This window comes from Musa acuminata, chromosome BXJ3-1 (genome assembly GCF_036884655.1).
Source record: "Musa acuminata AAA Group cultivar baxijiao chromosome BXJ3-1, Cavendish_Baxijiao_AAA, whole genome shotgun sequence".
Taxonomy (NCBI): Eukaryota; Viridiplantae; Streptophyta; class Magnoliopsida; order Zingiberales; family Musaceae; genus Musa; species Musa acuminata.
Window position 1 is genome coordinate 17,624,545 of NC_088349.1, and position 12,217 is coordinate 17,636,761.

The window sequence follows — 12,217 nt, forward strand, 5'->3', positions numbered from 1 at the left end:
TAAAACGTATCTCAAAGTTCAGTATCCTCAAAATTGGCATTTAGACGTAAACCGGTTTTATCGTACGAACGTCGCATTTCAGTTTGCGCTTGCATTCTGATTTTTATCATAAACTGCAAACTGCCTTCATAGATTTACTTTAACGTCATCTCGCTTAAGTTAAAGTAATCTTAGAATCGGCTTTTACATCGAAATCGTTTTTATCAAACGAACGCAGCTTTCGATTTTAATAGTGAAAGATTTCCGCTGCACTAATTCACCCCCCCCCCCCCCTCTTAGTGCTCTTGATCCTAACAAAAAGGACTCATCCCAGGTTTCTTGGGTACTGGCGGTACCACCATCGTTCCTAGGCGGTACTACCGCCATAGGATCTACCACTAGGTGGTACCACCGCCTGACAAGGGCGGTACCACCGCTGGCAGCATTACTGCTGGCGGTACCACTGCCCAGCCTGGGTGGAACCACCACCCAGAATACCTGGGGTGTTGTTCCCCAGGCGGTGCCACTGCCGGCCAGGCTTTTAGCACCCTAGTTGGGCCTTGAATCCGACTCAAACGAGCCTAAGTTGGGGCCTAGTTGGCCCCTAACAGAGTTGATGGGATTACCTCCTAATTCTAACTCTAATTATGTGCTAACTATGATTCCTAAGACATATTCTAAGCAAGATAAGTCTAATTTCTTCCGGTGATCTTCCGGCGAACTTCCGATGATCTCTCGGTAATGTTCTGGTGGACTCCCAATAAGCTCCTGGACTTTACGATGGTCTTCTTAGTGAGTTCTGATGAGCTTCTTTAGCAAGCTCCTGGACTTCTCGGTTGGTTTCGATAGAGCTTTCGACGAACGTCCGGACTTCCAACGAACTCTCGAACTCCCAACGAAATCGCGTTCTTGACTCCAGAACTTTATTTTGCTTTATATCTTGCTATCATAGTTAATTCTGCACACATAAAAACATACTTTGATCTAGACAATTATTACTAAGCATGAATCATGTCGTCCAGCATGTCATTGGTCCATCGACTCTTTGTCCGATTCTTCGGCGCATCGTCCTCTCTTATGGCCTATTGCCCAATCGGCCAGTTGACCTCCGCAACACCGATATCCTTAGCGCAATATCCACTCTTTTTGGCCTAATACCCGAATCCATGGCCCGAAGCCTTCTGTCGATATGTCGATCAATCCTCCGGCCTGATGTCCAATCTTCTAACATATTTTCCTTCGGCCCAACATGATTCTTTCTGCTTTAATTGTCAATCCCTGATCAAAGCATCCTACATCACTCAAAATGCAGATCAAATCATAAATACTTATCAATTGGTTTCATCATCAAAATCCGAGATTCAATAATCTCCTCCTTTTTGGTGATGACAACCAATTAATGACGGAGTTAACCTTAACTCCCAGAGTTTAAACAAACTCCGCCTGTCAAAATGCCATATTGATAAAACTCTTGGATTCAAAAATCCAAGCAATATGTTATCATAAATTTGTGCATAACATCATACTTCTCCCCCTTTGTCATCAACAAAAAGGAGAAGTGCAACTATCAATTGTTTAGAGATATAATTGTTGGGAAATCATGGGGGCGACATCATATGCGCAGCGGAAGAACAAGAAAACAAAAGTCCCCGATTCCCAAAAAGATGTTCGTCGTCGTGCGAAGATTGGTGCGCAAAATCCGCAAAACACAAAAACTGCGTATAGAGATTGTGTTACCTAGGGAGATCGTATATCCCTGTTTCCTTGCAGATCCTCAGGAGAGGGTGAAGGAGGTCAAGCGTCCTCCTCTCTAGCGGTGATCCACACAGCAGGGTTGCGACGACGCTCCTCAAAACTCCAGGCCTACTCTGAGGTGGAGAGGGAGAGGAGAATAGGAAGAGCAAGCAAAGACTCTAGCCTATGAGGCTGTGAATCCCTCCTATTTATAGAGATCCCGTGTCAAAACCCTAATGGGTCCTTTTCCCTAGTGGGTATTGGATCTGCATCCAATAAGACAAGGGCTCCGTCGGATATCTCATATCCGAACCTCTACTCATCGCAATGCCTACCATATGTGTGTGACCCTCTAGGCCCAATATCGAGCTGGCCGTGAGTCATACCTGTCAGAACTCCTTCTAACTAAGTGAATTATTATCTCTGTAATAATTCACTCGACTCATCGACTACGGAAGTACTAGGCCACTACGCCGTAGTCCCCAGACGATACAGGGGAATCCAATCCATTGGACCTGTCTGTCCTCAGTTACCATGTACCTATAGTCCCTCATCCATCTAATATCCCAGAGACCGTATATCGAGCATGGTGCTGTCAGACCCATACGGTTTCTACTTGAGTCTCGCTCTAATCGGATTCTCCCGGAGAACTCTTTCTCTCTCAACCCGAATGACCCTGGCCAGGGATTTGTCTGAGCAAGAACACATGGGATATTCCTCTCATGATACCGAGAGTGGATGATCCTCTATCGACACTCAATAGCCCTCGTAAGGTCGACTACCACTCCCAATGACCAGCTGTACTAGATCTGGGAACAGCCAAACCTATAAGTCTGGTATCAAAGAGTGGAGCACTCATACAGAACATCCTTGGTGTCTCAAGTCTAAGAACCAGATACACCACTAGGACTACGGAATCGTTGTCTGACAATAAGGCATCATCAACCATCCAACATTCCGTAAGCGGATCAATCAGTGAACTCATTCTCCAATGAGCACCTGTACTGTATCCCTAGTGTCCCTACACGAGCAGCTATGAGACCAGCTGCATCCATCATATGGACGGGTATACAGCACACCAGTCTATCCGGTTATCACGATGTCCCTCTCGAGTAACCTATGACCGGGATTATTTAGGATATGTGTTTAAAGGTGAATCGATCTCATTATCGTGATCTCATCACGATCCGATTCCCATTGCACAAATCCAAGGACATCACAATACATATGCATTTATGCAATAGTTATAAAGTGATATACGCCAAAAATATAATAAGCAAAAAGATTCTGTATCAAGTCACACGTGCCATCACTCACGTGATTGGCTTGCTGGGCACTTATGACTAGCAATCTCCCACTTGACCTAAAGCCAATCACCTATGTGTCTGATCCCCATCAGACCCCTGTGACGCTCAAAGACAATCTGAGACAATGGCTTTGTTAGTGGATCTGCAATGTTATCTTCGGATGGAACTCTTTCCACTGCTACATCTCCTCGGGTCACGATCTCTCTGATAAGGTGGAACCTCCTCAGAACATGCTTAGATTTCTGATGAGACCTAGGTTCCTTCGCTTGAGCAATTGCCCCGTTGTTGTCGCAATATAGGGAAATCGGCTCCTCACTATCCGGCACGACTCCCAAATCTGTGATGAACTTCTTCAACCAGACTCCCTCCTTTGCTGCATCTGATGCAGCAATGTACTCCGCCTCTGTGGTCGAGTCAGCAGTGGTATCTTGCTTGGAACTCTTCCAGCACACTGCTCCTCTATTCAAGGTGTACACATACCCTGAATTTGACTTGCTATCATCGACATCAGACTGAAAACTTGAGTCAGTGTAGCCTTCAACCTTAAGGCTATTACCTCCATATACTAATAAAAGATCCTTAGTCCTTCTCAAGTACTTAAGGATACACTTTACTACTTTCCAGTGCTCCAAGCCTGGATCCGCCTGATACCTGCTCGTGACACTCAGAGCATGCGCTATATCAGGCCTAGTACATAGCATGGCATACATGATAGACCCTATTGCTGAGGCATAAGGTATCATATCCATGTTCGCCCTTTCTTCTGGAGTCTTTGGGGACATACTCGTAGAAAGCGATATCCCATGTCTCATCGGTATGAGACCTCTTTTGGAATTTTCCATGCCAAACCTTTTGACAATAGTTTCTATGTACCTGGACTGGGATAAGCCAAGCATCCTTTTGGATCTATCTCTATAGATTCTAATCCCCAAGATATAAGATGCTTCTCCTAAGTCCTTCATGGAGAAGTGTCTAGATAACCAAGCCTTTATTGTGGATAGCATTCCTATGTCATTCCCAATGATGAGGATGTCATCCACATATAACACCAAAAAGCTAATAGCGCTCCCACTTACCTTTCTGTATACACAAGGCTCATCTTCGTTCTTAACGAAGTCATAAGATCTGATTGCCTCATCAAATCTTATGTTCCAACTTCGGGAAGCTTGCTTTAGTCCATAAATGGATCTAAGCAACCTACACACCTTATCTGGGCAGTTCTTGGACACGAATCCCTCAGGTTGCATCATATACACCTCCTCCTCCAGGTTCCCGTTGAGGAATGCGGTTTTCATATCCATCTGCCAGATCTCATAATCATAGTGTGCTGCAATAGCCAATAGAATTCTGATGGATTTTAGCATTGCTACGGGTGAGAAAGTTTCGTCGTAGTCAACACCTTGCCTTTGACGATACCCCTTAGCCACTAGCCTTGCTTTATAGGTCTCTACCTTTCCATCTACTCCGATCTTTTTCTTAAAGATCCACTTGCAACCGATGGGTACAATACCTTCGGGTGCATCAACTAGGTTCCAAACCTTATTGGAGTACATAGAATCCATCTCAGAATTCATGGCTTCTTTCCACTTCCCGGAGTCTATACTCATAATAGCCTCCTAGTAGGTCTGAGGATCAATATCCTCTACATCCTCTGCTCTAATATGTCCCACATATCTCTCAGGAGGATGGGATACTCTATCAGACCTGCGTAAAGTTGAAATTTGTGTATTAGGTACCTGAACAGACTCGAGCTGTAGAGTGGTGCTTGAGCTTGGTTCTCCAACCTCGCTCAATTCTATCATTCTCCCACTGTCTCCGTCAAGAATGTGTTCCTTCTCAAGGAACACTGCTCTCTTAGCTACAAAGACCTTTTGGTCCTCGAGATGATAGAAGTAATACCCACAAGTTTCCTTGGGGTATCCCACAAATTTACATCGCCCTGTCCTTGATTCTAACTTATCGGGGTTGTGTCTTTTAACATGGGCAGAGCAGCCCCAAATCTTAACTACTTTAAGATCAGGCTTCTTCCCTTTCCATATCTCATATGGTGTAGACACCACCGACTTAGTTGGAACTCTGTTCAGAAGGTAAGCTGCGGTTTCTAGGGCATATCCCCAGAATGAGATGGGTAGGTCAGCGAAACTCATCATGGACCGTACCATATCTAATAATGTACGATTTCTCCTTTCAGAGACACCATTGAGCTGAGGTGTATAAGGAGGTGTCCATTGGGATAATATCCCATGGTCCTTGAGGAAGTGAGTAAACTCTGTACTTAAGTACTCACCTCCTCGATCTGATCGAAGAGTTTTGATACTCTTTCCAGTCTGGTTTTCCACCTCATTCTTATACTCTCTGAATTTCTCAAAGGCCTCGGACTTGTACTTCATTAAGTACACATATCCATACCTTGAGAAATCATCAGTAAATGTAATGAAGTAGGAGTAACCTCCAATGGCATGAGTTGACATGGGTCCACATACATCACTATGTATGAGTTCCAACAACTCAGTGGCTCTCTCTCCAGTTCCACTAAATGGAGAGTTGGTCAGTTTTCCACGAATGCAAGGCTCACAAGTTGCATATGACACATAGTCGAATGGATCTAGATATCCATCATTTAGCAACTTTTGAATCCTTCTTTCATGGATGTGACCTAGCCTACAATGCCACAAGTATGCACTGTTCAACTCATCTCGTTTCCTTTTGGACATATTTATATTCATGATATGTGGAGTGGTGTCTAACATAAATAAACCATTATGCAATGTTCCTTTCGTGATGATCTTATCATCTAATAATATCGAACAACCATTGTTCTCAAAAACAAATTTATATCCACTAACTGTTAAACATGAAATGGAGATAATGTTTTTGATAATAGAAGGAACAAAATAACATGCATCTAATGCAATAAAAGCTCCACTAGGCAGATGTAGGGCGACCTCGCCAACAGCTAATACAGCAACTTTTGCTCCATTACCCATCTTGAGGTCCATCTCGCCTCTCTCTAGTCTCCTAGGCCTTGCCAGAACCTGCAACGAATTACATATATGATAAGCACTACCGGTATCTAATACCCATGTGTTATCATAAGAGTCTGACAAATGGAGACCGATCATGAATGTACCTGAAGCTTCATCAAGCTTTTGTTTCGCCCTTTCTGCAAGGTACTCTTTGCAGTTTCTCTTCCAGTGCCCATCTTTACCACAGTGGAAGCACTGGCCTTTGTCCTTTGTTGGGTCTTTCTTAGCAACCTTTGCTTTACCTTGTTTGCCCTTGCCCTTTCCCTTCTTAAGGGACCTTTCTGCTTTCCTTTTCTTTCTGGTCTCACCAGTGTAGAGAACTGGCTTCTCTTTCTTAATAGTACTCTCTGCCTCCCTCAACATATTGAGGAGCTCTGGGAGAGTCACCTCAAGCTTGTTCATATTAAAGTTCATTATGAACTGTGAAAAGGAATCTGGTAGGGACTGAAGCACAATGTCCACACACAAGTTATCCTCTAGGACCATTCCTAGACCTGTGAGTTTCTCTATCCACTCAATCATCTTTAGGACATGGTTCTGAACCGGTGTCCCCTCAGTCATCCTAGCGCAGAAAAGGCTCTTGGATATCTCATATCGTTGAGTCCTTCCCTGTTCCTCAAACAATTTACGGACATGTAGGAGAATGGATCTGGCATCCATCTTTTCATGTTGTCTCTGTAACTCTGGAGTCATAGAGCCCAACATATAGCACTGAGCAAGAGTGGAGTCATCAATGTACTTCACGTAGCGAGCGATCTCATCCTCGCTTGCCCCTTCTTCGGGCGTAGGCATCACTGTATCAAGGACGTACACGATTTTCTCCGCTGTGAGAACAATTCTCAAGTTACGGAGCCAGTCCGTATAATTTGGACCAGTGAGGCGGTTGACATCAAGTATGCCACGTAAGGGATTTGAAAGCGACATTTTCTGAAAATAAAGATGTAGCAAAAATGAATAACATGCAGATTTTGCAAGAAATAAACAATCAAGATATGGACTTCTATCTTAATATGCTCCCACTATTTTACTAACGAGTCACGCGACACCCTCAGCACGTGAAACGGAAGTCTCCGGCAGACTTCTAGTGGGGATCAGGATCCAATCAGCGTCTTAGTGTAACCTCGAGGGACTCGACCAATCACACTAAGCCTAAAAGGTAGACAACTCTTGCCGATCACAACTCCTTGTGATTCCCGTCCTGTTCGGCCTCCGAATCACCATGGCCTCGAGGGACTCGACCAACCATGATGCTCGGTTAAGTCAACACCTTCGTTACAAGATGAGTCTGATTTGATGATATACCCTCGAGGGACTCGACCAAGCATATCATGCCCTCAGGTCACCGGTGACATCTCTATGTCGTAAGCAAGATAGCGAATCGCGATATAGGTGAGTCTCGAGGGACTCGACCAACTCAACCTACACCGGGATTCGGCTCCTACTCATAACGATGGAAGGCCACGTGGGTCAATCTAATTGCCTCACGTTTACCGACTTAATATTATCGAGAGATGTTTCTATGATTTGGTCTCCTATTATGACATGTCACACATGTACATATTTAATATATATCTACATCGCATGCAAATATATATACATATCTAGTATGTGTATAAGCAATCACACCAGATGATCATGGACCACAACCTAATATGATTAGGCCCGAGCCAGTAGGCCTAATCACTCACATCAAGATCTATGTGTGCAACGGTGCATCTCCATGCCTTGTGATCGTCCATCTCGTCCTCGTTGGTTCCGTCGACATCTTGATGCATCTTCATGCATCACGATCGTCCGTCTCGTGGGTCCCGCTATGGCTTCCACGCTCCCGCTGCGCCTCCTCATGTGATTACAACTTAATCATAGGCACGCAGGCCCGACAATAAACGAGAAATATAATGGAGGTTCGCAGACCTCAATAATAATAATCACAAGTACACACATCACACGGTCCATGATCATCCGTCCACTCATCATACATCACATGTATAAATAATCGTCATTATGTAGGATTACTAGATAATAAAAATAATAATCAACTAAACCTTTTAATTAATTAATATTTTCTGAAATCAGGGATATATAGGGAATTTCTCAATTCCTAAGGGTATTTTCGTAATTTGGACAAAAGACAGAAACTGGAATTTCTCAAATTCCGAGGGGCAAAACTGTCTTTTGCGCAGAAAACCCTAATACCCTTTCCCCTTTTCGCTGCTGCGCCGCCGCCGCCGCCACCCTGCTGGCGGCGGCCTGTGCGGCGAGGGCGAGGGCACTGCCCTCGCCTGCAGGTGGCACGCCCGCTGGGGTCGCTGCCGCTGCAGGTGGGCGCCCCCGCGGGCGCCGCCGCCTTCGCGGGCAGTTCTGCCCGCGAGTCAGCGCCCGCAGGTGGTGCTGTCTCGCTAGCGGCCGCCCCTGCGGGGTTTTTGCCCGTGGGAGCAGCGGCCACAGGCGCCGCTGCCCTGCGGTGCCTCAGCCCGCGCTGCTGCCCCGCGGCGCCTCTGCCCGCGGGCTCAGCGGCCGCAGGCGCCTCTACCCGCGGGCTGCCAGCCCCGCCGGCCGCAAGCCTGCTGCAAGCAGACCGCCGGCCGGCTGCTGCAGGCACAGCGCTTGCGCATGCGCCGGCGCTGTGCTGCCTGGCTGCGGCTGCGGCTGCCGCTGCAGGTGGCTGCAGGCATGCAGATCGAGGGCAGCAACTGTTGCTGCCCTTCCTTGCTTTTGCGTCAACGATTTTGACGTCAATATTCTTCCTAAACACAACACACGCAGTTCAAAAACCAATCATTCGCACGAACAACCTGGCTCTGATACCACTGTTGGGAAATCATGGGGGCGACATCATATGCGCAGCGGAAGAACAAGAAAACAAAAGTCCCCGATTCCCAAAAAGATGTTCGTCGTCGTGCGAAGATTGGTGCGCAAAATCCGCAAAACACAAAAACTGCGTATAGAGATTGTGTTACCTAGGGAGATCGTATATCCCTGTTTCCTTGCAGATCCTCAGGAGAGGGTGAAGGAGGTCAAGCGTCCTCCTCTCTAGCGGTGATCCACACAGCAGGGTTGCGACGACGCTCCTTAAAACTCCAGGCCTACTCTGAGGTGGAGAGGGAGAGGAGAATAGGAAGGGCAAGCAAAGACTCTAGCCTATGAGGCTGTGAATCCCTCCTATTTATAGAGATCCCGTGTCAAAACCCTAATGGGTCCTTTTCCCTAGTGGGTATTGGATCTGCATCCAATAAGACAAGGGCTCCGTCGGATATCTCATATCCGAACCTCTACTCATCGCAATGCCTACCATATGTGTGTGACCCTCTAGGCCCAATATCGAGCTGGCCGTGAGTCATACCTGTCAGAACTCCTTCTAACTAAGTGAATTATTATCTCTGTAATAATTCACTCGACTCATCGACTACGGAAGTACTAGGCCACTACGCCGTAGTCCCCAGACGATATAGGGGAATCCAATCCATTGGACCTGTCTGTCCTCAGTTACCATGTACCTATAGTCCCTCATCCATCTAATATCCCAGAGACCGTATATCGAGCATGGTGCTGTCAGACCCATACGGTTTCTACTTGAGTCTCGCTCTAATCGGATTCTCCCGGAGAACTCTTTCTCTCTCAACCCGAATGACCCTGGCCAGGGATTTGTCTGAGCAAGAACACATGGGATATTCCTCTCATGATACCGAGAGTGGATGATCCTCTATCGACACTCAATAGCCCTCGTAAGGTCGACTACCACTCCCAATGACCAGCTGTACTAGATCTGGGAACAGCCAAACCTATAAGTCTGGTATCAAAGAGTGGAGCACTCATACAGAACATCCTTGGTGTCTCAAGTCTAAGAACCAGATACACCACTAGGACTACGGAATCGTTGTCTGACAATAAGGCATCATCAACCATCCAACATTCCGTAAGCGGATCAATCAGTGAACTCATTCTCCAATGAGCACCTGTACTGTATCCCTAGTGTCCCTACACGAGCAGCTATGAGACCAGCTGCATCCATCATATGGACGGGTATACAGCACACCAGTCTATCCGGTTATCACGATGTCCCTCTCGAGTAACCTATGACCGGGATTATTTAGGATATGTGTTTAAAGGTGAATCGATCTCATTATCGTGATCTCATCACGATCCGATTCCCATTGCACAAATCCAAGGACATCACAATACATATGCATTTATGCAATAGTTATAAAGTGATATACGCCAAAAATATAATAAGCAAAAAGATTCTGTATCAAGTCACACGTGCCATCACTCACGTGATTGGCTTGCTAGGCACTTATGACTAGCAATAATGTCAAACATTACATAAAAAACATAATATCAAGTTTTATCATCATGCAATTTGTAAGCTAGAAAAATTAGCAAGTTTTACATTATGCAAGCTAGTAAATTTTTCATCATTTTACAACATGCATAATCACCAAATCATCATTAATTTTAAAGATGTGCAAGATTACAAATTATGTAAGTTTGCATTTTTACTTCAAGATAGCAAGCTCTTTCTTCTCTTTTGAGAAGTATCATTTTTGCTTCCTTTGCAAAGTGCAAGTTAGCAAAATTTTACATTATTTTACAATATGCAAGCTAGCAATTTGGTAAGTGTTACTTCTCTTTGAAGTATGAAGGCTAACAAGTTTTTGAATAATAATGCAAGATAACAAGCTAGCAAGATACAATGTTCACTGGTTTGAACATACTCATGGAGTCCTCTCATGGTGATAATTCAAAGAAGGACTGATGATCTGCTTCGGACCAACCGATTACGAGAACATTGATGGACAACTAGCAAAGATCCAACAAACCTCCACCATTCAAGAGTACTAAACCATATTTGAAAGGTTATCTAATCAAACTTGTGATTGACCTCAAAAATAGCTATTGGAGACCTTCATTGAGGGCTTGAAGCCAGAGATCCGAGGAGAAGTTAAAGCGCGACAACCGTACACGCTTATCGCAGCCATCTCTTTCGCACGATTTCAAGAGGATCGATTGAACCATGAAGGCCAAAGGACTAGGGTTGGTCCTTGACCAACAATACTGAAACCCTCAGTCCCCCCTACTGTCAACCAAGTCCCTGCACCAAAAAGGTGTTAGGATCGGAGCGGCACTAAGAGGGGGGGGTGAATTAGTGCAGCGGATTAAAACTTCGGTTTTAGAAAATCTTTCGTACGATAAAAATAATGTTTCGTTTGAAACCGTTTCAATTGCGTTGAAAGCGTACGTAATAAGATGAGGGCAGTGAACTTAGCAAAGTAAAGGTTTGCAGAAAGATAAATGCATAAACATAAACGCAAACCGGAGATTACGTCGATTTTAAAGTGGTTCGGTCAAATGACCTACATCCACTTGCGAGGCCCCTCTTCGATGAGGCTCCCACCATCCACTAGCAAATCTCTTGAAAGGGAAGGGTAAATACCCCTCTTACAACTCTTTACAAGCGGTTCACTCTCTTACAAATTTTCAGCAAGAAAGAAGGAGGTGAACACTAGCAAAATGAAAACAAGATTAGCTAGGACTTTTCTAAGACCTTTCTCTCAAACACTTGCTGCTCAAAAAGTTGTTTTCTCAACTGAGACTTGAGGGGTATTTATAGGCCTCAAGAGGATTCAAATTTGGGCTCCAAAAATTTGAATTCTCGTATGTTCCCGATGCTGGCGGTGCCACCGCCCAGCCAAGCGGTGCCACCGCCTAGCGCTCGGGTGCTGGACGGTGCAACCGCCCAGCCCAGGAGGTGTCTCCGCCCAGCTCTCGGGTGCTGGGCGGTGCCACCGCCTAGGCCAAATCAGCTCACTGGTTGGGCTCCAAACTTGGCCCAAACCAGTCCGAACTCGGGCCCAATTGGCCCCTACTTGGGTTATACGATTAACACCTAATCCTAACCCTAATTAACGTGCTAACTATGAATTTAAAGACATTTTCTAAGCTATTACAAAGTCCGTAAGTCAAGACTTCTTCCGATGAGCTTCTGGCGAACTTCCGACGATCTTCCAATAAACTCTCGAAAACCATTCTGCGGACTCCCGGCAAGCTCCTAGACTTCACGATTTGATCTTGGCGAGTTCCAACGAGCTTCTTCGGCAAGCTCCGATCTTTCTCGGTGAGCTCCGCGAACTTCCAACGAACCTTCCGGCGAGCTTTCGAAAAACCCTTCGG